Source organism: Schistocerca gregaria, chromosome 11, assembly GCF_023897955.1.
Source record: "Schistocerca gregaria isolate iqSchGreg1 chromosome 11, iqSchGreg1.2, whole genome shotgun sequence".
Classification (NCBI taxonomy): domain Eukaryota; kingdom Metazoa; phylum Arthropoda; class Insecta; order Orthoptera; family Acrididae; genus Schistocerca; species Schistocerca gregaria.
Window position 1 is genome coordinate 11,199,756 of NC_064930.1, and position 20,409 is coordinate 11,220,164.

The 20,409-nt window shown below is 46.6% G+C and overlaps 17 non-coding genes across 17 annotated transcripts; all 17 read left to right on the plus strand.

Moving 5' to 3' along the window:
• Window positions 1-460: 460 nt before the first annotated feature.
• Trnam-cau (transfer RNA methionine (anticodon CAU)) lies at window positions 461-533 on the plus strand. Its single transcript has one exon. It is a non-coding gene; the product is annotated as a tRNA-Met (tRNA).
• A 1,436-nt stretch (window positions 534-1,969) lies between these two features.
• Trnam-cau (transfer RNA methionine (anticodon CAU)) lies at window positions 1,970-2,042 on the plus strand. The gene has a single exon. It is a non-coding gene; the product is annotated as a tRNA-Met (tRNA).
• Window positions 2,043-2,962: 920 nt separating this feature from the next.
• Trnar-ucg (transfer RNA arginine (anticodon UCG)) lies at window positions 2,963-3,035 on the plus strand. Its single transcript has one exon. It is a non-coding gene; the product is annotated as a tRNA-Arg (tRNA).
• Window positions 3,036-4,472: 1,437 nt separating this feature from the next.
• On the plus strand, window positions 4,473-4,545 carry Trnar-ucg (transfer RNA arginine (anticodon UCG)). Its single transcript has one exon. It is a non-coding gene; the product is annotated as a tRNA-Arg (tRNA).
• Window positions 4,546-6,497: 1,952 nt separating this feature from the next.
• On the plus strand, window positions 6,498-6,570 carry Trnam-cau (transfer RNA methionine (anticodon CAU)). The gene has a single exon. It is a non-coding gene; the product is annotated as a tRNA-Met (tRNA).
• Window positions 6,571-7,481: 911 nt separating this feature from the next.
• Window positions 7,482-7,554, plus strand: Trnar-ucg (transfer RNA arginine (anticodon UCG)). Its single transcript has one exon. It is a non-coding gene; the product is annotated as a tRNA-Arg (tRNA).
• An 863-nt stretch (window positions 7,555-8,417) lies between these two features.
• Window positions 8,418-8,489, plus strand: Trnat-agu (transfer RNA threonine (anticodon AGU)). The gene has a single exon. It is a non-coding gene; the product is annotated as a tRNA-Thr (tRNA).
• Window positions 8,490-9,515: 1,026 nt separating this feature from the next.
• Trnam-cau (transfer RNA methionine (anticodon CAU)) lies at window positions 9,516-9,588 on the plus strand. Its single transcript has one exon. It is a non-coding gene; the product is annotated as a tRNA-Met (tRNA).
• Window positions 9,589-10,502: 914 nt separating this feature from the next.
• Trnar-ucg (transfer RNA arginine (anticodon UCG)) lies at window positions 10,503-10,575 on the plus strand. Its single transcript has one exon. It is a non-coding gene; the product is annotated as a tRNA-Arg (tRNA).
• A 1,430-nt stretch (window positions 10,576-12,005) lies between these two features.
• Window positions 12,006-12,078, plus strand: Trnar-ucg (transfer RNA arginine (anticodon UCG)). The gene has a single exon. It is a non-coding gene; the product is annotated as a tRNA-Arg (tRNA).
• Window positions 12,079-12,530: 452 nt separating this feature from the next.
• On the plus strand, window positions 12,531-12,603 carry Trnam-cau (transfer RNA methionine (anticodon CAU)). Its single transcript has one exon. It is a non-coding gene; the product is annotated as a tRNA-Met (tRNA).
• A 335-nt stretch (window positions 12,604-12,938) lies between these two features.
• On the plus strand, window positions 12,939-13,010 carry Trnat-agu (transfer RNA threonine (anticodon AGU)). The gene has a single exon. It is a non-coding gene; the product is annotated as a tRNA-Thr (tRNA).
• Window positions 13,011-13,508: 498 nt separating this feature from the next.
• On the plus strand, window positions 13,509-13,581 carry Trnar-ucg (transfer RNA arginine (anticodon UCG)). Its single transcript has one exon. It is a non-coding gene; the product is annotated as a tRNA-Arg (tRNA).
• Window positions 13,582-14,440: 859 nt separating this feature from the next.
• On the plus strand, window positions 14,441-14,512 carry Trnat-agu (transfer RNA threonine (anticodon AGU)). The gene has a single exon. It is a non-coding gene; the product is annotated as a tRNA-Thr (tRNA).
• A 504-nt stretch (window positions 14,513-15,016) lies between these two features.
• On the plus strand, window positions 15,017-15,089 carry Trnar-ucg (transfer RNA arginine (anticodon UCG)). The gene has a single exon. It is a non-coding gene; the product is annotated as a tRNA-Arg (tRNA).
• A 2,957-nt stretch (window positions 15,090-18,046) lies between these two features.
• On the plus strand, window positions 18,047-18,119 carry Trnar-ucg (transfer RNA arginine (anticodon UCG)). Its single transcript has one exon. It is a non-coding gene; the product is annotated as a tRNA-Arg (tRNA).
• A 1,427-nt stretch (window positions 18,120-19,546) lies between these two features.
• Window positions 19,547-19,619, plus strand: Trnar-ucg (transfer RNA arginine (anticodon UCG)). Its single transcript has one exon. It is a non-coding gene; the product is annotated as a tRNA-Arg (tRNA).
• The last annotated feature ends 790 nt before the right edge of the window (window positions 19,620-20,409 follow it).

The window sequence follows — 20,409 nt, forward strand, 5'->3', positions numbered from 1 at the left end:
CACGGTCGTGTTTTTCCAGTTCTGAGAAACAAACATACCGTTTTAATGTAGCAATTGTGCAGTACGAAACCGTCTGAATGTTGCTGTTGACCATTTTGTGCTTGGAGATGGTCTTGAGCTTGAAACACACGCAAGAAGACCGGTGTTAACTAGCGAAATGGTCGGCAGAGTGCCCTCACCGCGAGGTTTGACTGGCACTTGCACATCTAAAACAACGTCGGAAAGTAACTCGTTCGGCTTTTGAGTCACGTCAAGTATGTGTGTTAATTTTGACGCCGCTAGCTCTGCAGATTGTCATGCAATTCCTTTACCTCTCAGAAATGATTATGTAATAAAAGTGAAGTACGTGACGAGTGTGACGTTAGGAAAACATTAGGCAGCATGGAGAGATTCTGTATGGGACCAACCAACCCAAACGAGTACTGTGTGATCTGCTACCCAGGACGTACCCAACGAGGCAGCACGGCTAGCTCAGTCGGTAGAGCATGAGACTCATAATCACAGGGTCGTGGGTTCGAGCCCTTCGCTGGGCGGAACGGAATTTTTCTCCACTGCAGATGTAAATTACCGATTTTCTGATTAACGTGATGTAATGGAAATAGCAACTTTAAAATTTGCCTACGTCTCAATCAGTCGCAAGAAAACTGTATTTGAAGGTGAAGGTGATTTTGTAGACATGTGTGAAAGTCATGTTCTGAAGTGCAGGTGATTTTGTTTGGAGAGAACATCGGCTAAGTGTCAGATGTGTAGCCAAGCAGTAATGGGTCGCCATAGCTGCAAATATTAGTGAAAAATATGAAGTGTTGTCAGCTGAAGTCTGAAGATTCAGACGACCGTACGGACGAAGTACGCAAAAGTTCCGCTAGGCCGCGCCTCTTTAGCTCAGTGGTAGAGCACTAGTCTAGTAAACCAGGAGTCGTGAGTTCCATCCTCACAGGAGGAAGACGAATTTTGGAAATCAGTTGCGCGTCATGGCCGTATAGCAAGCAGTATCTGTGATGGCGAACAATTAGCGTGAGGAGTTTTATTAAGAATTACTCTCAGATGTGATTAAGGCGAATGGCGCTGATAAAGCATTTGCCAAAGCGGTACGGCATAAGGTGGGACGAGGCAGTCTGAATTACATTTTATAGATGTATTTCTCACAAATCTCTGAGCCGGTCGTCGTCGTCGTCGTCGTCGTCGTCGCCGCCGCCGCTTCTGCAGAAGTAGCAAATGGCCTTCGTAGCAAATGCGGCGAGGGACACCCTGCCATCGATTCCGATTGCGCAAAGTGTGTGGTCTTGTTTTCCTGTCTATGTTTGGTCGGTCTCGTAAGAGGTTGAATGTAACGAATGGGTGGGAAAGAGTAAGGGGCAGCGGCTGTGTGGAACGAAAACACAATTCCTCAGGGGGTGTGAGCGTTTCGAGATGAATCGTATATAAGTTATACTTGGTCGTCAGTGACCGTGTGTCCTAATGGATAAGGCGTCGGACTTCGGATCCGAAGATTGCAGGTTCCAATCCTGTCACGGTCGTGTTTTTCCAGTTCTGAGAAACAAACATACCGTTTTAATGTAGCAATTGTGCAGTACGAAACCGTCTGAATGTTGCTGTTGACCATTTTGTGCTTGGAGATGGTCTTGAGCTTGAAACACACGCAAGAAGACCGGTGTTAACTAGCGAAATGGTCGGCAGAGTGCCCTCACCGCGAGGTTTGACTGGCACTTGCACATCTAAAACAACGTCGGAAAGTAACTCGTTCGGCTTTTGAGTCACGTCAAGTATGTGTGTTAATTTTGACGCCGCTAGCTCTGCAGATTGTCATGCAATTCCTTTACCTCTCAGAAATGATTATGTAATAAAAGTGAAGTACGTGACGAGTGTGACGTTAGGAAAACATTAGGCAGCATGGAGAGATTCTGTATGGGACCAACCAACCCAAACGAGTACTGTGTGATCTGCTACCCAGGAGGTACCCAACGAGGCAGCACGGCTAGCTCAGTCGGTAGAGCATGAGACTCATAATCACAGGGTCGTGGGTTCGAGCCCTTCGCTGGGCGGAACGGAATTTTTCTCCACTGCAGATGTAAATTACCGATTTTCTGATTAACGTGATGTAATGGAAATAGCAACTTTAAAATTTGCCTACGTCTCAATCAGTCGCAAGAAAACTGTATTTGAAGGTGAAGGTGATTTTGTAGACATGTGTGAAAGTCATGTTCTGAAGTGCAGGTGATTTTGTTTGGAGAGAACATCGGCTAAGTGTCAGATGTGTAGCCAAGCAGTAATGGGTCGCCATAGCTGCAAATATTAGTGAAAAATGTGAAGTGTTGTCAGCTGAAGTCTGAAGATTCAGACGACCGTACGGACGAAGTACGCAAAAGTTCCGCTAGGCCGCGCCTCTTTAGCTCAGTGGTAGAGCACTAGTCTAGTAAACCAGGAGTCGTGAGTTCCATCCTCACAGGAGGAAGACGAATTTTGGAAATCAGTTGCGCGTCATGGCCGTATAGCAAACAGTATCTGTGATGGCGAACAATTAGCGTGAGGAGTTTTATTAAGAATTACTCTCAGATGTGATTAAGGCGAATGGCGCTGATAAAGCATTTGCCAAAGCGGTACGGCATAAGGTGGGACGAGGCAGTCTGAATTACATTTTATAGATGTATTTCTCACAAATCTCTGAGCCGGTCGTCGTCGTCGTCGTCGTCGTCGTCGTCGTCGTCGTCGCCGCCGCTTCTGCAGAAGTAGCAAATGGCCATCGTAGCAAATGCGGCGAGGGACACCCTGCCATCGATTCCGATTGCGCAAAGTGTGTGGTCTTGTTTTCCTGTCTATGTTTGGTCGGTCTCGTAAGAGGTTGAATGTAACGAATGGGTGGGAAAGAGTAAGGGGCAGCGGCTGTGTGGAACGAAAACATAATTCCTCAGGGGGTGTGAGCGTTTCGAGATAAGTCGTATATAAGTTATACTTGGTTTTTAGTGACCGTGTGGCCTAATGGATAAGGCGTCGGACTTCGGATCCGAAGATTGCAGGTTTGAATCCTGTCACGGCCGTGTTTTTCAAGTTCTGAAAAACAAACATACCGTTTTAATGCAGCAATTGTGCAGTACGAAACCGTCTGAATGTTGCTGTTGACCATTTTGTGCTTGGAGATGGTCTTGAGCTTGAAACACACACCCGAAGACCGGTGTTAACTAGCGAAATGGTCGGCAGAGTGCCCTCACCGCGAGGTTTGACTGGCACTTGCACATCTAAAACAACGTCGGAAAGTAACTCGTTCGGCTTTTGAGTCACGTCAAGTATGTTTGTTAATTTTGACGCCGCTAGCTCTGCAGATTGTCATGCAATTCCTTTACCTCTCAGAAATGATTATGAAATAAAAGTGAAGTACGTGACGAGTGTGACGTTAGGAAAACATTAGGCAGCATGGAGAGATTCTGTATGGGACCAACCAACCCAAACGAGTACTGTGTGATCTGCTACCCAGCAGGTACCCAACGAGGCAGCACGGCTAGCTCAGTCGGTAGAGCATGAGACTCTTAATCATAGGGTCGTGGGTTCGAGCCCTACCCTGGGCGGAACGGAATTTTTCTCCGCTGCAGATGTAAATTACCGGTTTTCTGATTAACGTGATGTAATGGAAAAAGCTACTTTAAAATTTGCCTACGTCTCAATCAGTCGCAAGAAAACTGTATTTGAAGGTGAAGGTGATTTTGTAGACATGTGAAAGTCATGTTCTGAAGTGCAGGTGGTTTTGTTTGGAGAGAACATCGGCTACGTGTCAGATGTGTATCCAAGCAGTAATGGGTCGCCATAGCTGCAAATATTAGTGAAAAATATGAAGTGTTGTCAGCTGAAGTCTGAAGATTCAGACGACCGTACGGACGAAGTACGCAAAAGTTCCGCTAGGCCGCCCCTCTTTAGCTCAGTGGTAGAGCACTGGTCTAGTAAACCAGGAGTCGTGAGTTCCATCCTCACAGGAAGAAGACGAATTTTGGAAATCAGTTGCGCGTCATGGCCGTATAGCAAACAGTATCTGTGATGGCGAACAATTAGCGTGAGGAGTTTTATTAAGAATTACTCTCAGATGTGATTAAGGCGAATGGCGCTGATAAAGCATTTGCCAAAGCGGTACGGCATAAGGTGGGACGAGGCAGTCTGAATTACATTTTATAGATGTATTTCTCACAAATCTCTGTGCCTCTCGCGGTCGTCGTCGTCGTCGTCGTCGTCGCCGCCGCCGCTTCTGCAGAAGTAGCAAATGGCCATCGTAGCAAATGCGGCGAGGGACACCCTGCCATCGATTCCGATTGCGCAAAGTGTGTGGTCTTGTTTTCCTGTCTATGTTTGGTCGGTCTCGTAAGAGGTTGAATGTAACGAATGGGTGGGAAAGAGTAAGGGGCAGCGGCTGTGTGGAACGAAAACACAATTCCTCAGGGGGTGTGAGCGTTTCGAGATAAGTCGTATATAAGTTACACTTGGTTGTCAGTGACCGTGTGGCCTAATGGATAAGGCGTCGGACTTCGGATCCGAAGATTGCAGGTTTGAATCCTGTCACGGCCGTGTTTTTCCAGTTCTGAAAAACAAACATACCGTTTTAATGTAGCAATTGTGCAGTACGAAACCGTCTGAATGTTGCTGTTGACCATTTTGTGCTTGGAGATGGTCTTGAGCTTGAAACACACACAAGAAGACCGGTGTTAACTAGCGAAATGGTCGGCAGAGTGCCCTCACCGCGAGGTTTGACTGGCACTTGCACATCTAAAACAACGTCGGAAAGTAACTCGTTCGGCTTTTGAGTCACGTCAAGTATGTGTGTTAATTTTGACGCCGCTAGCTCTGCAGATTGTCATGCAATTCCTTTACCTCTCAGAAATGATTATGAAATAAAAGTGAAGTACGTGACGAGTGTGACATTAGGAAAACGTTAGGCAGCATGGAGAGATTCTGTATGTGACCAACCAACCCAAACGAGTACTGTGTGATCTGCTACCCAGCAGGTACCTAACGAGGCAGCACGGCTAGCTCAGTCGGTAGAGCATGAGACTCTTAATCATAGGGTCGTGGGTTCGAGCCCTACCCTGGGCGGAACGGAATTTTTCTCCGCTGCAGATGTAAATTACCGATTTTCTGATTAACGTGATGTAATGGAAAAAGCAACTTTAAAATTTGCCTACGTCTCAATCAGTCGCAAGAAAACTGTATTTGAAGGTGAAGGTGATTTTGTAGACATGTGAAAGTCATGTTCTGAAGTGCAGGTGGTTTTGTTTGGAGAGAACATCGGCTACGTGTCAGATGTGTATCCAAGCAGTAATGGGTCGCCATAGCTGCAAATATTAGTCAAAAATATGAAGTGTTGTCAGCTGAAGTCTGATGATTCAGACGACCGTGCGGCGAAGTACGCAAAAGTTCCGCTAGGCCGCGCCTCTTTAGCTCAGTGGTAGAGCACTGGTCTAGTAAACCAGGAGTCGTGAGTTCCATCCTTACAGGAGGAAGACGAATTTTGGAAATCAGTTGCGCGTCATGGCCGTATAGCAAACAGTATCTGTGATGGCGAACAATTAGCGAGAGGCGTTTTATTAAGAATTACTCTCAGATGTGATTAAGGCGAATGGCGCTGATAAAGCATTTGCCAAAGCGGTACGGCATAAGGTGGGACGAGGCAGTCTGAATTACATTTTATAGATGTATTTCTCACAAATCGCTGAGCCTCTCGCTGTCGTCGTCGTCGTCGCCGCCGCCGCTTCTGCAGAAGTAGCAAATGGCCATCGTAGCAAATGCGGCGAGGGACACCCTGCCATCGATTCCGATTGCGCAAAGTGTGTGGTCTTGTTTTCCTGTCTATGTTTGGTCGGTCTCGTAAGAGGTTGAATGTAACGAATGGGTGGGAAAGAGTAAGGGGCAGCGGCTGTGTGGAACGAAAACACAATTCCTCAGGGGGTGTGAGCGTTTCGAGATGAATCGTATATAAGTTATACTTGGTCGTCAGTGACCGTGTGTCCTAATGGATAAGGCGTCGGACTTCGGATCCGAAGATTGCAGGTTCCAATCCTGTCACGGTCGTGTTTTTCCAGTTCTGAGAAACAAACATACCGTTTTAATGTAGCAATTGTGCAGTACGAAACCGTCTGAATGTTGCTGTTGACCATTTTGTGCTTGGAGATGGTCTTGAGCTTGAAACACACGCAAGAAGACCGGTGTTAACTAGCGAAATGGTCGGCAGAGTGCCCTCACCGCGAGGTTTGACTGGCACTTGCACATCTAAAACAACGTCGGAAAGTAACTCGTTCGGCTTTTGAGTCACGTCAAGTATGTGTGTTAATTTTGACGCCGCTAGCTCTGCAGATTGTCATGCAATTCCTTTACCTCTCAGAAATGATTATGTAATAAAAGTGAAGTACGTGACGAGTGTGACGTTAGGAAAACATTAGGCAGCATGGAGAGATTCTGTATGGGACCAACCAACCCAAACGAGTACTGTGTGATCTGCTACCCAGGACGTACCCAACGAGGCAGCACGGCTAGCTCAGTCGGTAGAGCATGAGACTCATAATCACAGGGTCGTGGGTTCGAGCCCTTCGCTGGGCGGAACGGAATTTTTCTCCACTGCAGATGTAAATTACCGATTTTCTGATTAACGTGATGTAATGGAAATAGCAACTTTAAAATTTGCCTACGTCTCAATCAGTCGCAAGAAAACTGTATTTGAAGGTGAAGGTGATTTTGTAGACATGTGTGAAAGTCATGTTCTGAAGTGCAGGTGATTTTGTTTGGAGAGAACATCGGCTAAGTGTCAGATGTGTAGCCAAGCAGTAATGGGTCGCCATAGCTGCAAATATTAGTGAAAAATATGAAGTGTTCTCAGCTGAAGTCTGAAGATTCAGACGACCGTACGGACGAAGTACGCAAAAGTTCCGCTAGGCCGCGCCTCTTTAGCTCAGTGGTAGAGCACTAGTCTAGTAAACCAGGAGTCGTGAGTTCCATCCTCACAGGAGGAAGACGAATTTTGGAAATCAGTTGCGCGTCATGGCCGTATAGCAAACAGTATCTGTGATGGCGAACAATTAGCGTGAGGAGTTTTATTAAGAATTACTCTCAGATGTGATTAAGGCGAATGGCGCTGATAAAGCATTTGCCAAAGCGGTACGGCATAAGGTGGGACGAGGCAGTCTGAATTACATTTTATAGATGTATTTCTCACAAATCTCTGAGCCGGTCGTCGTCGTCGTCGTCGTCGTCGTCGTCGCCGCCGCTTCTGCAGAAGTAGCAAATGGCCTTCGTAGCAAATGCGGCGAGGGACACCCTGCCATCGATTCCGATTGCGCAAAGTGTGTGGTCTTGTTTTCCTGTCTATGTTTGGTCGGTCTCGTAAGAGGTTGAATGTAACGAATGGGTGGGAAAGAGTAAGGGGCAGCGGCTGTGTGGAACGAAAACATAATTCCTCAGGGGGTGTGAGCGTTTCGAGATAAGTCGTATATAAGGTATACTTGGTTTTTAGTGAACGTGTGGCCTAATGGATAAGGCGTCGGACTTCGGATCCGAAGATTGCAGGTTCGAATCCTGTCACGGCCGTGTTTTTCAAGTTCTGAAAAACAAACATACCGTTTTAATGCAGCAATTGTGCAGTACGAAACCGTCTGAATGTTGCTGTTGACCATTTTGTGCTTGGAGATGGTCTTGAGCTTGAAACACACACAAGAAGACCGGTGTTAACTAGCGAAATGGTCGGCAGAGTGCCCTCACCGCGAGGTTTGACTGGCACTTGCACATCTAAAACAACGTCGGAAAGTAACTCGTTCGGCTTTTGAGTCACGTCAAGTATGTGTGTTAATTTTGACGCCGCTAGCTCTGCAGATTGTCATGCAATTCCTTTACCTCTCAGAAATGAATATGAAATAAAAGTGAAGTACGTGACGAGTGTGACGTTAGGAAAACATTAGGCCGCATGGAGAGATTCTGTATGGGACCAACCAACCCAAACCTGTACTGTGTGATCTGCTACCCAGGAGGTACCCAACGAGGCAGCACGGTTAGCTCAGTCGGTAGAGCATGAGAGTCTTAATTACAGGGTCATGGGTTCGAGCCCTTCGCTGGGCGGAACGGAATTTTTCTCCACTGCAGATGTAAATTACCGATTTTCTGATTAACGTGATGTAATGGAAATAGCAACTTTAAAATTTGCCTACGTCTCAATCAGTCGCAAGAAAACTGTATTTGAAGGTGAAGGTGATTTTGTAGACATGTGTGAAAGTCATGTTCTGAAGTGCAGGTGATTTTGTTTGGAGAGAACATCGGCTACGTGTCAGATGTGTAGCCAAGCAGTAATGGGTCGCAATAGCTGCAAATATTAGTCAAAAATATGAAGTGTTGTCAGCTGAAGTCTGAAGATTCAGACGACCGTACGGACGAAGTACGCAAATGTTCCGCTAGGCCGCGCCTCTTTAGCTCAGTGGTAGAGCACTGGTCTAGTAAACCAGGAGTCGTGAGTTCCATCCTCACAGGAGGAAGACGAATTTTGGAAATCATTTGCGCGTCATGGCCGTATAGCAAACAGTATCTGTGATGGCGAACAATTAGCGTGAGGAGTTTTATTAAGAATTACTCTCAGATGTGATTAAGGCGAATGGCGCTGATAAAGCATTTGCCAAAGCGGTACGGCATAAGGTGGGACGAGGCAGTCTGAATTACATTTTATAGATGTATTTCTCACAAATCTCTGAGCCTCTCACGGTCGTCGTCGTCGTCGGCGTCGCCGCCGCCGCTTCTGCAGAAGTAGCAAATGGCCATCGTAGCAAATGCGGCGAGGGACACCCTGCCATCGATTCCGATTGCGCAAAGTGTGTGGTCTTGTTTTCCTGTCTATGTTTGGTCGGTCTCGTAAGAGGTTGAATGTAACGAATGGGTGGGAAAGAGTAAGGGGCAGCGGCTGTGTGGAACGAAAACACAATTCCTCAGGGGGTGTGAGCGTTTCGAGATGAATCGTATATAAGTTATACTTGGTCGTCAGTGACCGTGTGTCCTAATGGATAAGGCGTCGGACTTCGGATCCGAAGATTGCAGGTTCCAATCCTGTCACGGTCGTGTTTTTCCAGTTCTGAGAAACAAACATACCGTTTTAATGTAGCAATTGTGCAGTACGAAACCGTCTGAATGTTGCTGTTGACCATTTTGTGCTTGGAGATGGTCTTGAGCTTGAAACACACGCAAGAAGACCGGTGTTAACTAGCGAAATGGTCGGCAGAGTGCCCTCACCGCGAGGTTTGACTGGCACTTGCACATCTAAAACAACGTCGGAAAGTAACTCGTTCGGCTTTTGAGTCACGTCAAGTATGTGTGTTAATTTTGACGCCGCTAGCTCTGCAGATTGTCATGCAATTCCTTTACCTCTCAGAAATGATTATGTAATAAAAGTGAAGTACGTGACGAGTGTGACGTTAGGAAAACATTAGGCAGCATGGAGAGATTCTGTATGGGACCAACCAACCCAAACGAGTACTGTGTGATCTGCTACCCAGGAGGTACCCAACGAGGCAGCACGGCTAGCTCAGTCGGTAGAGCATGAGACTCATAATCACAGGGTCGTGGGTTCGAGCCCTTCGCTGGGCGGAACGGAATTTTTCTCCACTGCAGATGTAAATTACCGATTTTCTGATTAACGTGATGTAATGGAAATAGCAACTTTAAAATTTGCCTACGTCTCAATCAGTCGCAAGAAAACTGTATTTGAAGGTGAAGGTGATTTTGTAGACATGTGTGAAAGTCATGTTCTGAAGTGCAGGTGATTTTGTTTGGAGAGAACATCGGCTAAGTGTCAGATGTGTAGCCAAGCAGTAATGGGTCGCCATAGCTGCAAATATTAGTGAAAAATATGAAGTGTTGTCAGCTGAAGTCTGAAGATTCAGACGACCGTACGGACGAAGTACGCAAAAGTTCCGCTAGGCCGCGCCTCTTTAGCTCAGTGGTAGAGCACTAGTCTAGTAAACCAGGAGTCGTGAGTTCCATCCTCACAGGAGGAAGACGAATTTTGGAAATCAGTTGCGCGTCATGGCCGTATAGCAAACAGTATCTGTGATGGCGAACAATTAGCGTGAGGAGTTTTATTAAGAATTACTCTCAGATGTGATTAAGGCGAATGGCGCTGATAAAGCATTTGCCAAAGCGGTACGGCATAAGGTGGGACGAGGCAGTCTGAATTACATTTTATAGATGTATTTCTCACAAATCTCTGAGCCGGTCGTCGTCGTCGTCGTCGTCGTCGTCGTCGCCGCCGCCGCTTCTGCAGAAGTAGCAAATGGCCATCGTAGCAAATGCGGCGAGGGACACCCTGCCATCGATTCCGATTGCGCAAAGTGTGTGGTCTTGTTTTCCTGTCTATGTTTGGTCGGTCTCGTAAGAGGTTGAATGTAACGAATGGGTGGGAAAGAGTAAGGGGCAGCGGCTGTGTGGAACGAAAACACAATTCCTCAGGGGGTGTGAGCGTTTCGAGATAAGTCGTATATAAGTTACACTTGGTTGTCAGTGACCGTGTGGCCTAATGGATAAGGCGTCGGACTTCGGATCCGAAGATTGCAGGTTTGAATCCTGTCACGGCCGTGTTTTTCCAGTTCTGAAAAACAAACATACCGTTTTAATGTAGCAATTGTGCAGTACGAAACCGTCTGAATGTTGCTGTTGACCATTTTGTGCTTGGAGATGGTCTTGAGCTTGAAACACACACAAGAAGACCGGTGTTAACTAGCGAAATGGTCGGCAGAGTGCCCTCACCGCGAGGTTTGACTGGCACTTGCACATCTAAAACAACGTCGGAAAGTAACTCGTTCGGCTTTTGAGTCACGTCAAGTATGTGTGTTAATTTTGACGCCGCTAGCTCTGCAGATTGTCATGCAATTCCTTTACCTCTCAGAAATGATTATGAAATAAAAGTGAAGTACGTGACGAGTGTGACATTAGGAAAACGTTAGGCAGCATGGAGAGATTCTGTATGTGACCAACCAACCCAAACGAGTACTGTGTGATCTGCTACCCAGCAGGTACCTAACGAGGCAGCACGGCTAGCTCAGTCGGTAGAGCATGAGACTCTTAATCATAGGGTCGTGGGTTCGAGCCCTACCCTGGGCGGAACGGAATTTTTCTCCGCTGCAGATGTAAATTACCGATTTTCTGATTAACGTGATGTAATGGAAATAGCAACTTTAAAATTTGCCTACGTCTCCATCAGTCGCAAGAAAACTGTATTTGAAGGTGAAGGTGATTTTGTAGACATGTGTGAAAGTCATGTTCTGAAGTGCAGGTGGTTTTGTTTGGAGAGAACATCGGCTTACGTGTCAGATGTGTATCCAAGCAGTAATGGGTCGCCATAGCTGCAAATATTAGTCAAAAATATGAAGTGTTGTCAGCTGAAGTCTGATGATTCAGACGACCGTGCGGCGAAGTACGCAAAAGTTCCGCTAGGCCGCGCCTCTTTAGCTCAGTGGTAGAGCACTGGTCTAGTAAACCAGGAGTCGTGAGTTCCATCCTTACAGGAGGAAGACGAATTTTGGAAATCAGTTGCGCGTCATGGCCGTATAGCAAACAGTATCTGTGATGGCGAACAATTAGCGAGAGGCGTTTTATTAAGAATTACTCTCAGATGTGATTAAGGCGAATGGCGCTGATAAAGCATTTGCCAAAGCGGTACGGCATAAGGTGGGACGAGGCAGTCTGAATTACATTTTATAGATGTATTTCTCACAAATCGCTGAGCCTCTCGCTGTCGTCGTCGTCGTCGCCGCCGCCGCTTCTGCAGAAGTAGCAAATGGCCATCGTAGCAAATGCGGCGAGGGACACCCTGCCATCGATTCCGATTGCGCAAAGTGTGTGGTCTTGTTTTCCTGTCTATGTTTGGTCGGTCTCGTAAGAGGTTGAATGTAACGAATGGGTGGGAAAGAGTAAGGGGCAGCGGCTGTGTGGAACGAAAACACAATTCCTCAGGGGGTGTGAGCGTTTCGAGATGAATCGTATATAAGTTATACTTGGTCGTCAGTGACCGTGTGTCCTAATGGATAAGGCTTCGGACTTCGGATCCGAAGATTGCAGGTTCGAATCCTGTCACGGTCGTGTTTTTCCAGTTCTGAGAAACAAACATACCGTTTTAATGTAGCAATTGTGCAGTACGAAACCGTCTGAATGTTGCTGTTGACCATTTTGTGCTTGGAGATGGTCTTGAGCTTGAAACACACACAAGAAGACCGGTGTTAACTAGCGAAATGGTCGGCAGAGTGCCCTCACCGCGAGGTTTGACTGGCACTTGCACATCTAAAACAACGTCGGAAAGTAACTCGTTCGGCTTTTGAGTCACGTCAAGTATGTGTGTTAATTTTGACGCCGCTAGCTCTGCAGATTGTCATGCAATTCCTTTACCTCTCAGAAATGAATATGAAATAAAAGTGAAGTACGTGACGAGTGTGACGTTAGGAAAACATTAGGCAGCATGGAGAGATTCTGTATGGGACCAACCAACCCAAACGAGTACTGTGTGATCTGCTACCCAGGAGGTACCCAACGAGGCAGCACGGCTAGCTCAGTCGGTAGAGCATGAGACTCATAATCACAGGGTCGTGGGTTCGAGCCCTTCGCTGGGCGGAACGGAATTTTTCTCCACTGCAGATGTAAATTACCGATTTTCTGATTAACGTGATGTAATGGAAATAGCAACTTTAAAATTTGCCTACGTCTCAATCAGTCGCAAGAAAACTGTATTTGAAGGTGAAGGTGATTTTGTAGACATGTGAAAGTCATGTTCTGAAGTGCAGGTGGTTTTGTTTGGAGAGAACATCGGGTACGTGTCAGATGTGTAGCCAAGCAGTAATGGGTCGCCATAGCTGCTAATATTAGTCAAAAATATGAAGTGTTGTTAGCTGAAGTCTGATGATTCAGACGACCGTGCGGCGAAGTACGCAAAAGTTCCGCTAGGCCGCGCCTCTTTAGCTCAGTGGTAGAGCACTGGTCTAGTAAACCAGGAGTCGTGAGTTCCATCCTCACAGGAGGAAGACGAATTTAGGAAATCAGTTGCGCGTCATGGCCGTATAGCAAACAGTATCTGTGATGGCGAACAATTAGCGAGAGGCGTTTTATTAAGAATTACTCTCAGATGTGATTAAGGCGAATGGCGCTGATAAAGCATTTGCCAAAGCGGTACGGCATAAGGTGGGACGAGGCAGTCTGAATTACGTTTTATAGATGTATTTCTCACAAATCTCTGAGCCTCTCGCGGTCGTCGTCGTCGGCGTCGCCACCGCCGCTTCTGCAGAAGTAGCAAATGGCCATCGTAGCAAATGCGGCGAGGGACACCCTGCCATCGATTCCGATTGCGCAAAGTCTGTGGTCTTGTTTTCCTGTCTATGTTTGGTCGGTCTCGTAAGAGGTTGAATGTAACGAATGGGTGGGAAAGAGTAAGGGGCAGCGGCTGTGTGGAACGAAAACACAATTCCTCAGGGGGTGTGAGCGTTTCGAGATGAATCGTATATAAGTTATACTTGGTCGTCAGTGACCGTGTGTCCTAATGGATAAGGCGTCGGACTTCGGATCCGAAGATTGCAGGTTCGAATCCTGTCACGGTCGTGTTTTTCCAGTTCTGAGAAACAAACATACCGTTTTAATGTAGCAATTGTGCAGTACGAAACCGTCTGAATGTTGCTGTTGACCATTTTGTGCTTGGAGATGGTCTTGAGCTTGAAACACACACAAGAAGACCGGTGTTAACTAGCGAAATGGTCGGCAGAGTGCCCTCACCGCGAGGTTTGACTGGCACTTGCACATCTAAAACAACGTCGGAAAGTAACTCGTTCGGCTTTTGAGTCACGTCAAGTATGTGTGTTAATTTTGACGCCGCTAGCTCTGCAGATTGTCATGCAATTCCTTTACCTCTCAGAAATGATTATGTAATAAAAGTGAAGTACGTGACGAGTGTGACGTTAGGAAAACATTAGGCAGCATGGAGAGATTCTGTATGGGACCAACCAACCCAAACGAGTACTGTGTGATCTGCTACCCAGGAGGTACCCAACGAGGCAGCACGGCTAGCTCAGTCGGTAGAGCAAGAGACTCTTAATCACAGGGTCGTGGGTTCTAGCCCTTCGCTGGGCGGAACGGAATTTTTCTCCACTGCAGATGTAAATTACCGATTTTCTGATTAACGTCATGTAATGGAAATAGCAACTTTAAAATTTGCCTACGTCTCAATCAGTCGCAAGAAAACTGTATTTGAAGGTGAAGGTGATTTTGTAGACATGTGAAAGTCATGTTCTGAAGTGCAGGTGGTTTTGTTTGGAGAGAACATCGGCTACGTGTCAGATGTGTAGCCAAGAGTAATGGGTCGCCATAGCTGCTAATATTAGTCAAAAATATGAAGTGTTGTCAGCTGAAGTCTGATGATTCAGACGACCGTGCGGCGAAGTACGCAAAAGTTCTTCTAGGCCGCGCCTCTTTAGCTCAGTGGTAGAGCACTGGTCTAGTAAACCAGGAGTCGTGAGTTCCATCCTCACAGGAGGAAGACGAATTTAGGAAATCATTTGCGCGTCATGGCCGTATAGCAAACAGTATCTGTGATGGCGAACAATTAGCGAGAGGCGTTTTATTAAGAATTACTCTCAGATGCGATTAAGGCGAATGGCGCTGATAAAGCATTTGCCAAAGCGGTACGGCATAAGGTGGGACGAGGCATTCTGAATTACATTTTATAGATGTATTTCTCACAAATGTCTGAGCCTCTCGCGGTCGTCGTCGTCGTCGTCGTCGTCGCCGCCGCCGCTTCTGCAGAATTAGCAAATGGCCATCGTAGCAAATGCGGCGAGGGACACCCTGCCATCGATTCCGATTGCGCAAAGTGTGTGGTCTTGTTTTCCTGTCTATGTTTGGTCGGTCTCGTAAGAGGTTGAATGTAACGAATGGGTGGGAAAGAGTAAGGGGCAGCGGCTGTGTGGAACGAAAACACAATTCCTCAGGGGGTGTGAGCGTTTCGAGATGAATCGTATATAAGTTATAGTTGGTCGTCAGTGACCGTGTGGCCTAATGGATAAGGCGTCGGACTTCGGATCCGAAGATTGCAGGTTCGAATCCTGTCACGGTCGTATTTTTCCAGTTCTGAGAAACAAACATACCGTTTTAATGTAGCAATTGTGCAGTACGAAACCGTCTGAATGTTGCTGTTGACCATTTTGTGCTTGGAGATGGTCTTGAGCTTGAAACACACACAAGAAGACCGGTGTTAACTAGCGAAATGGTCGGCAGAGTGCCCTCACCGTGAGGTTTGACTGGCACTTGCACATCTAAAACAACGTCGGAAAGTAACTCGTTCGGCTTTTGAGTCACGTCAAGTATGTGTGTTAATTTTGACGCCGCTAGCTCTGCAGATTGTCATGCAATTCCTTTACCTCTCAGAAATGATTATGAAATAAAAGTGAAGTACGTGACGAGTGTGACGTTAGGAAAACATTAGGCAGCATGGAGAGATTCTGTATGGGACCAACCAACCCAAACGAGTACTGTGTGATCTGCTACCCAGCAGGTACCCAACGAGGCAGCACGGCTAGCTCAGTCGGTAGAGCATAAGTCTCTTAATCATGGGGTCGTGGGTTCGAGCCCTACCCTGGGCGGAACGGAATTTTTCTCCGCTGCAGATGTAAATTACCGATTTTCTGATTAACGTGATGTAATGGAAATAGCAACTTTAAAATTTGCCTACGTCTCCATCAGTCGCAAGAAAACTGTATTTGAAGGTGAAGGTGATTTTGTAGACATGTGTGAAAGTCATGTTCTGAAGTGCAGGTGATTTTGTTTGGAGAGAACATCGGCTACGTGTCAGATGTGTAGCCAAGCAGTAATGGGTCGCCATAGCTGCTAATATTAGTCAAAAATATGAAGTGTTGTCAGCTGAAGTCTGATGATTCAGACGACCGTGCGGCGAAGTACGCGAAAGTTCCGCTAGGCCGCGCCTCTTTAGCTCAGTGGTAGAGTACTGGTCTAGTAAACCAGGAGTCGTGAGTTCCATCCTTACAGGAGGAAGACGAATTTTGGAAATCAGTTGAGCGTCATGGCCGTATAGCAAACAGTATCTGTGATGGCGAACAATTAGCGAGAGGCGTTTTATTAAGAATTACTCTCAGATGTGATTAAGGCGAATGGCGCTGATAAAGCATTTGCCAAAGCGGTACGGCATAAGGTGGGACGAGGCATTCTGAATTACATTTTATAGATGTATTTCTCACAAATGTCTGAGCCTCTCGCGGTCGTCGTCGTCGTCGTCGTCGTCGTCGTCGTCGTCGCCGCCGCCGCCGCTTCTGCAGAATTAGCAAATGGCCATCGTAGCAAATGCGGCGAGGGACACCCTGCCATCGATTCCGATTGCGCAAAGTGTGTGGTCTTGTTTTCCTGTCTATGTTTGGTCGGTCTCGTAAGAGGTTGAATGTAACGAATGGGTGGGAAAGAGTAAGGGGCAGCGGCTGTGTGGAACGAAAACATAATTCCTCAGGGGGTGTGAGCGTTTCGAGATAAGTCGTATATAAGTTATACTTGGTTTTTAGTGACCGTATGGCCTAATGGATAAGGCGTCGGACTTCGGATCCGAAGATTGCAGGTTTGAATCCTGTCACGGCCGTGTTTTTCAAGTTCTGAAAAACAAACATACCGTTTTAATGTAGCAATTGTGCAGTACGAAACCGTCTGAATGTTGCTGTTGACCATTTTGTGCTTGGAGATGGTCTTGAGCTTGAAACACACACAAGAAGACCGGTGTTAACTAGCGAAATGGTCGGCAGAGTGCCCTCACCGCGAGGTTTGACTGGCACTTGCACATCTAAAACAACGTCGGAAAGTAACTCGTTCGGCTTTTGAGTCACGTCAAGTATGTGTGTTAATTTTGACGCCGCTAGCTCTGCAGATTGTCATGCAATTCCTTTACCTCTCAGAAATGATTATGAAATAAAAGTGAAGTACGTGACGAGTGTGACGTTAGGAAAACATTAGGCAGCATGGAGAGATTCTGTATGGGACCAACCAACCCAAACGAGTACTGTGTGATCTGCTACCCAGGAGGTACCCAACGAGGCAACACGGCTAGCTCAGTCGGTAGAGCATGAGACTCTTAATCATAGGGTCGTGGGTTCGAGCCCTACCCTGGGCGGAACGGAATTTTTCTCCGCTGCAGATGTAAATTACCGATTTTCTGATTAACGTGATGTAATGGAAAAAGCTACTATAAAATTTGCCTACGTCTCAATCAGTCGCAAGAAAACTGTATTTGAAGGTGAAGGTGATTTTGTAGACATGTGAAAGTCATGTTCTGAAGTGCAGGTGGTTTTGTTTGGAGAGAACATCGGCTACGTGTCAGATGTGTATCCAAGCAGTAATGGGTCGCCATAGCTGCAAATATTAGTGAAAAATATGAAGTGTTGTCAGCTGAAGTCTGAAGATTCAGACGACCGTACGGACGAAGTACGCAAAAGTTCCGCTAGGCCGCCCCTCTTTAGCTCAGTGGTAGAGCACTGGTCTAGTAAACCAGGAGTCGTGAGTTCCATCCTCACAGGAAGAAGACGAATTTTGGAAATCAGTTGCGCGTCATGGCCGTATAGCAAACAGTATCTGTGATGGCGAACAATTAGCGTGAGGAGTTTTATTAAGAATTACTCTCAGATGTGATTAAGGCGAATGGCGCTGATAAAGCATTTGCCAAAGCGGTACGGCATAAGGTGGGACGAGGCAGTCTGAATTACATTTTATAGATGTATTTCTCACAAATCTCTGTGCCTCTCGCGGTCGTCGTCGTCGTCGCCGCCGCCGCCGCTTCTGCAGAAGTAGCAAATGGCCATCGTAGCAAATGCGGCGAGGGACACCCTGCCATCGATTCCGATTGCGCAAAGTGTGTGGTCTTGTTTTCCTGTCTATGTTTGGTCGGTCTCGTAAGAGGTTGAATGTAACGAATGGGTGGGAAAGAGTAAGGGGCAGCGGCTGTGTGGAACGAAAACACAATTCCTCAGGGGGTTTGAGCGTTTCGAGATAAGTCGTATATAAGTTACACTTGGTTGTCAGTGACCGTGTGGCCTAATGGATAAGGCGTCGGACTTCGGATCCGAAGATTGCAGGTTCGAATCCTGTCACGGCCGTGTTTTTCCAGTTCTGAAAAACAAACATACCGTTTTAATGTAGCAATTGTGCATTACGAAACCGTCTGAATGTTGCTGTTGACCATTTTGTGCTTGGAGATGGTCTTGAGCTTGAAACACACACAAGAAGACCGGTGTTAACTAGCGAAATGGTCGGCAGAGTGCCCTCACCGCGAGGTTTGACTGGCACTTGCACATCTAAAACAACGTCGGAAAGTAACTCGTTCGGCTTTTGAGTCACGTCAAGTATGTGTGTTAATTTTGACGCCGCTAGCTCTGCAGATTGTCATGCAATTCCTTTACCTCTCAGAAATGAATATGAAATAAAAGTGAAGTACGTGACGAGTGTGACGTTAGGAAAACGTTAGGCAGCATGGAGAGATTCTGTATGGGACCAACCAACCCAAACGAGTACTGTGTGATCTGCTACCCAGCAGGTACCCAACGAGGCAGCACGGCTAGCTCAGTCGGTAGAGCATGAGACTCTTAATCATAGGGTCGTGGGTTCGAGCCCTACCCTGGGCGGAACGGAATTTTTCTCCGCTGCAGATGTAAATTACCGATTTTCTGATTAACGTGATGTAATGGAAAAAGGAACTTTAAAATTTGCCTACGTCTCAATCAGTCGTAAGAAAACTGTATTTGAAGGTGAAGGTGATTTTGTAGACATGTGAAAGTCATGTTCTGAAGTGCAGGTGGTTTTGTTTGGAGAGAACATCGGCTACGTGTCAGATGTGTATCCAAGCAGTAATGGGTCGCCATAGCTGCAAATATTAGTCAAAAATATGAAGTGTTGTCAGCTGAAGTCTGATGATTCAGACGACCGTGCGGCGAAGTACGCAAAAGTTCCGCTAGGCCGCGCCTCTTTAGCTCAGTGGTAGAGCACTGGTCTAGTAAACCAGGAGTCGTGAGTTCCATCCTTACAGGAGGAAGACGAATTTTGGAAATCAGTTGCGCGTCATGGCCGTATAGCAAACAGTATCTGTGATGGCGAACAATTAGCGAGAGGCGTTTTATTAAGAATTACTCTCAGATGTGATTAAGGCGAATGGCGCTGATAAAGCATTTGCCAAAGCGGTACGGCATAAGGTGGGACGAGGCAGTCTGAATTACATTTTATAGATGTATTTCTCACAAATCGCTGAGCCTCTCGCTGTCGTCGTCGTCGTCGCCGCCGCCGCTTCTGCAGAAGTAGCAAATGGCCATCGTAGCAAATGCGGCGAGGGACACCCTGCCATCGATTCCGATTGCGCAAAGTGTGTGGTCTTGTTTTCCTGTCTATGTTTGGTCGGTCTCGTAAGAGGTTGAATGTAACGAATGGGTGGGATAGAGTAAGGGGCAGCGGCTGTGTGGAACGAAAACACAATTCCTCAGGGGGTGTGAGCGTTTCGAGATGAATCGTATATAAGTTATACTCGGTCGTCAGTGACCGTGTTGCCTAATGGATAAGGCGTCGGACTTCGGATCCGAAGATTGCAGGTTCGAATCCTGTCACGGTCGTGTTTTTCCAGTTCTGAGAAACAAACATACCGTTTTAATGTAGCAATTGTGCAGTACGAAACCGTCTGAATGTTGCTGTTGACCATTTTGTGCTTGGAGATGGTCTTGAGCTTGAAACACACACAACAAGACCGGTGTTAACTAGCGAAATGGTCGGCAGAGTGCCCTCACCGCGAGGTTTGACTGGCACTTGCACATCTAAAACAACGTCGGAAAGTAGCTCGTTCGGCTTTTGAGTCACGTCAAGTATGTGTGTTAATTTTGACGCCGCTAGCTCTGCAGATTGTCATGCAATTCCTTTACCTCTCAGAAATGATTATGAAATAAAAGTGAAGTACGTGACGAGTGTGACGTTGGGAAAACATTAGGCAGCATGGAGAGATTCTGTATGGGACCAACCAACCCAAACGAGTACTGTGTGATCTGCTACCCAGCAGGTACCCAACGAGGCAGCACGGCTAGCTCAGTCGGTAGAGCATGAGTCTCTTAATCATAGGGTCGTGGGTTCGAGCCCTACCCTGGGCGGAACGGAATTTTTCTCCGCTGCAGATGTAAATTACCGATTTTCTGATTAACGTGATGTAATGGAAATAGCAACTTTAAAATTTGCCTACGTCTCCATCAGTCGCAAGAAAACTGTATTTGAAGGTGAAGGTGATTTTGTAGACATGTGTGAAAGTCATGTTCTGAAGTGCAGGTGATTTTGTTTGGAGAGAACATCGGCTACGTGTCAGATGTGTAGCCAAGCAGTAATGGGTCGCAATAGCTGCAAATAATAGTGAAAAATATG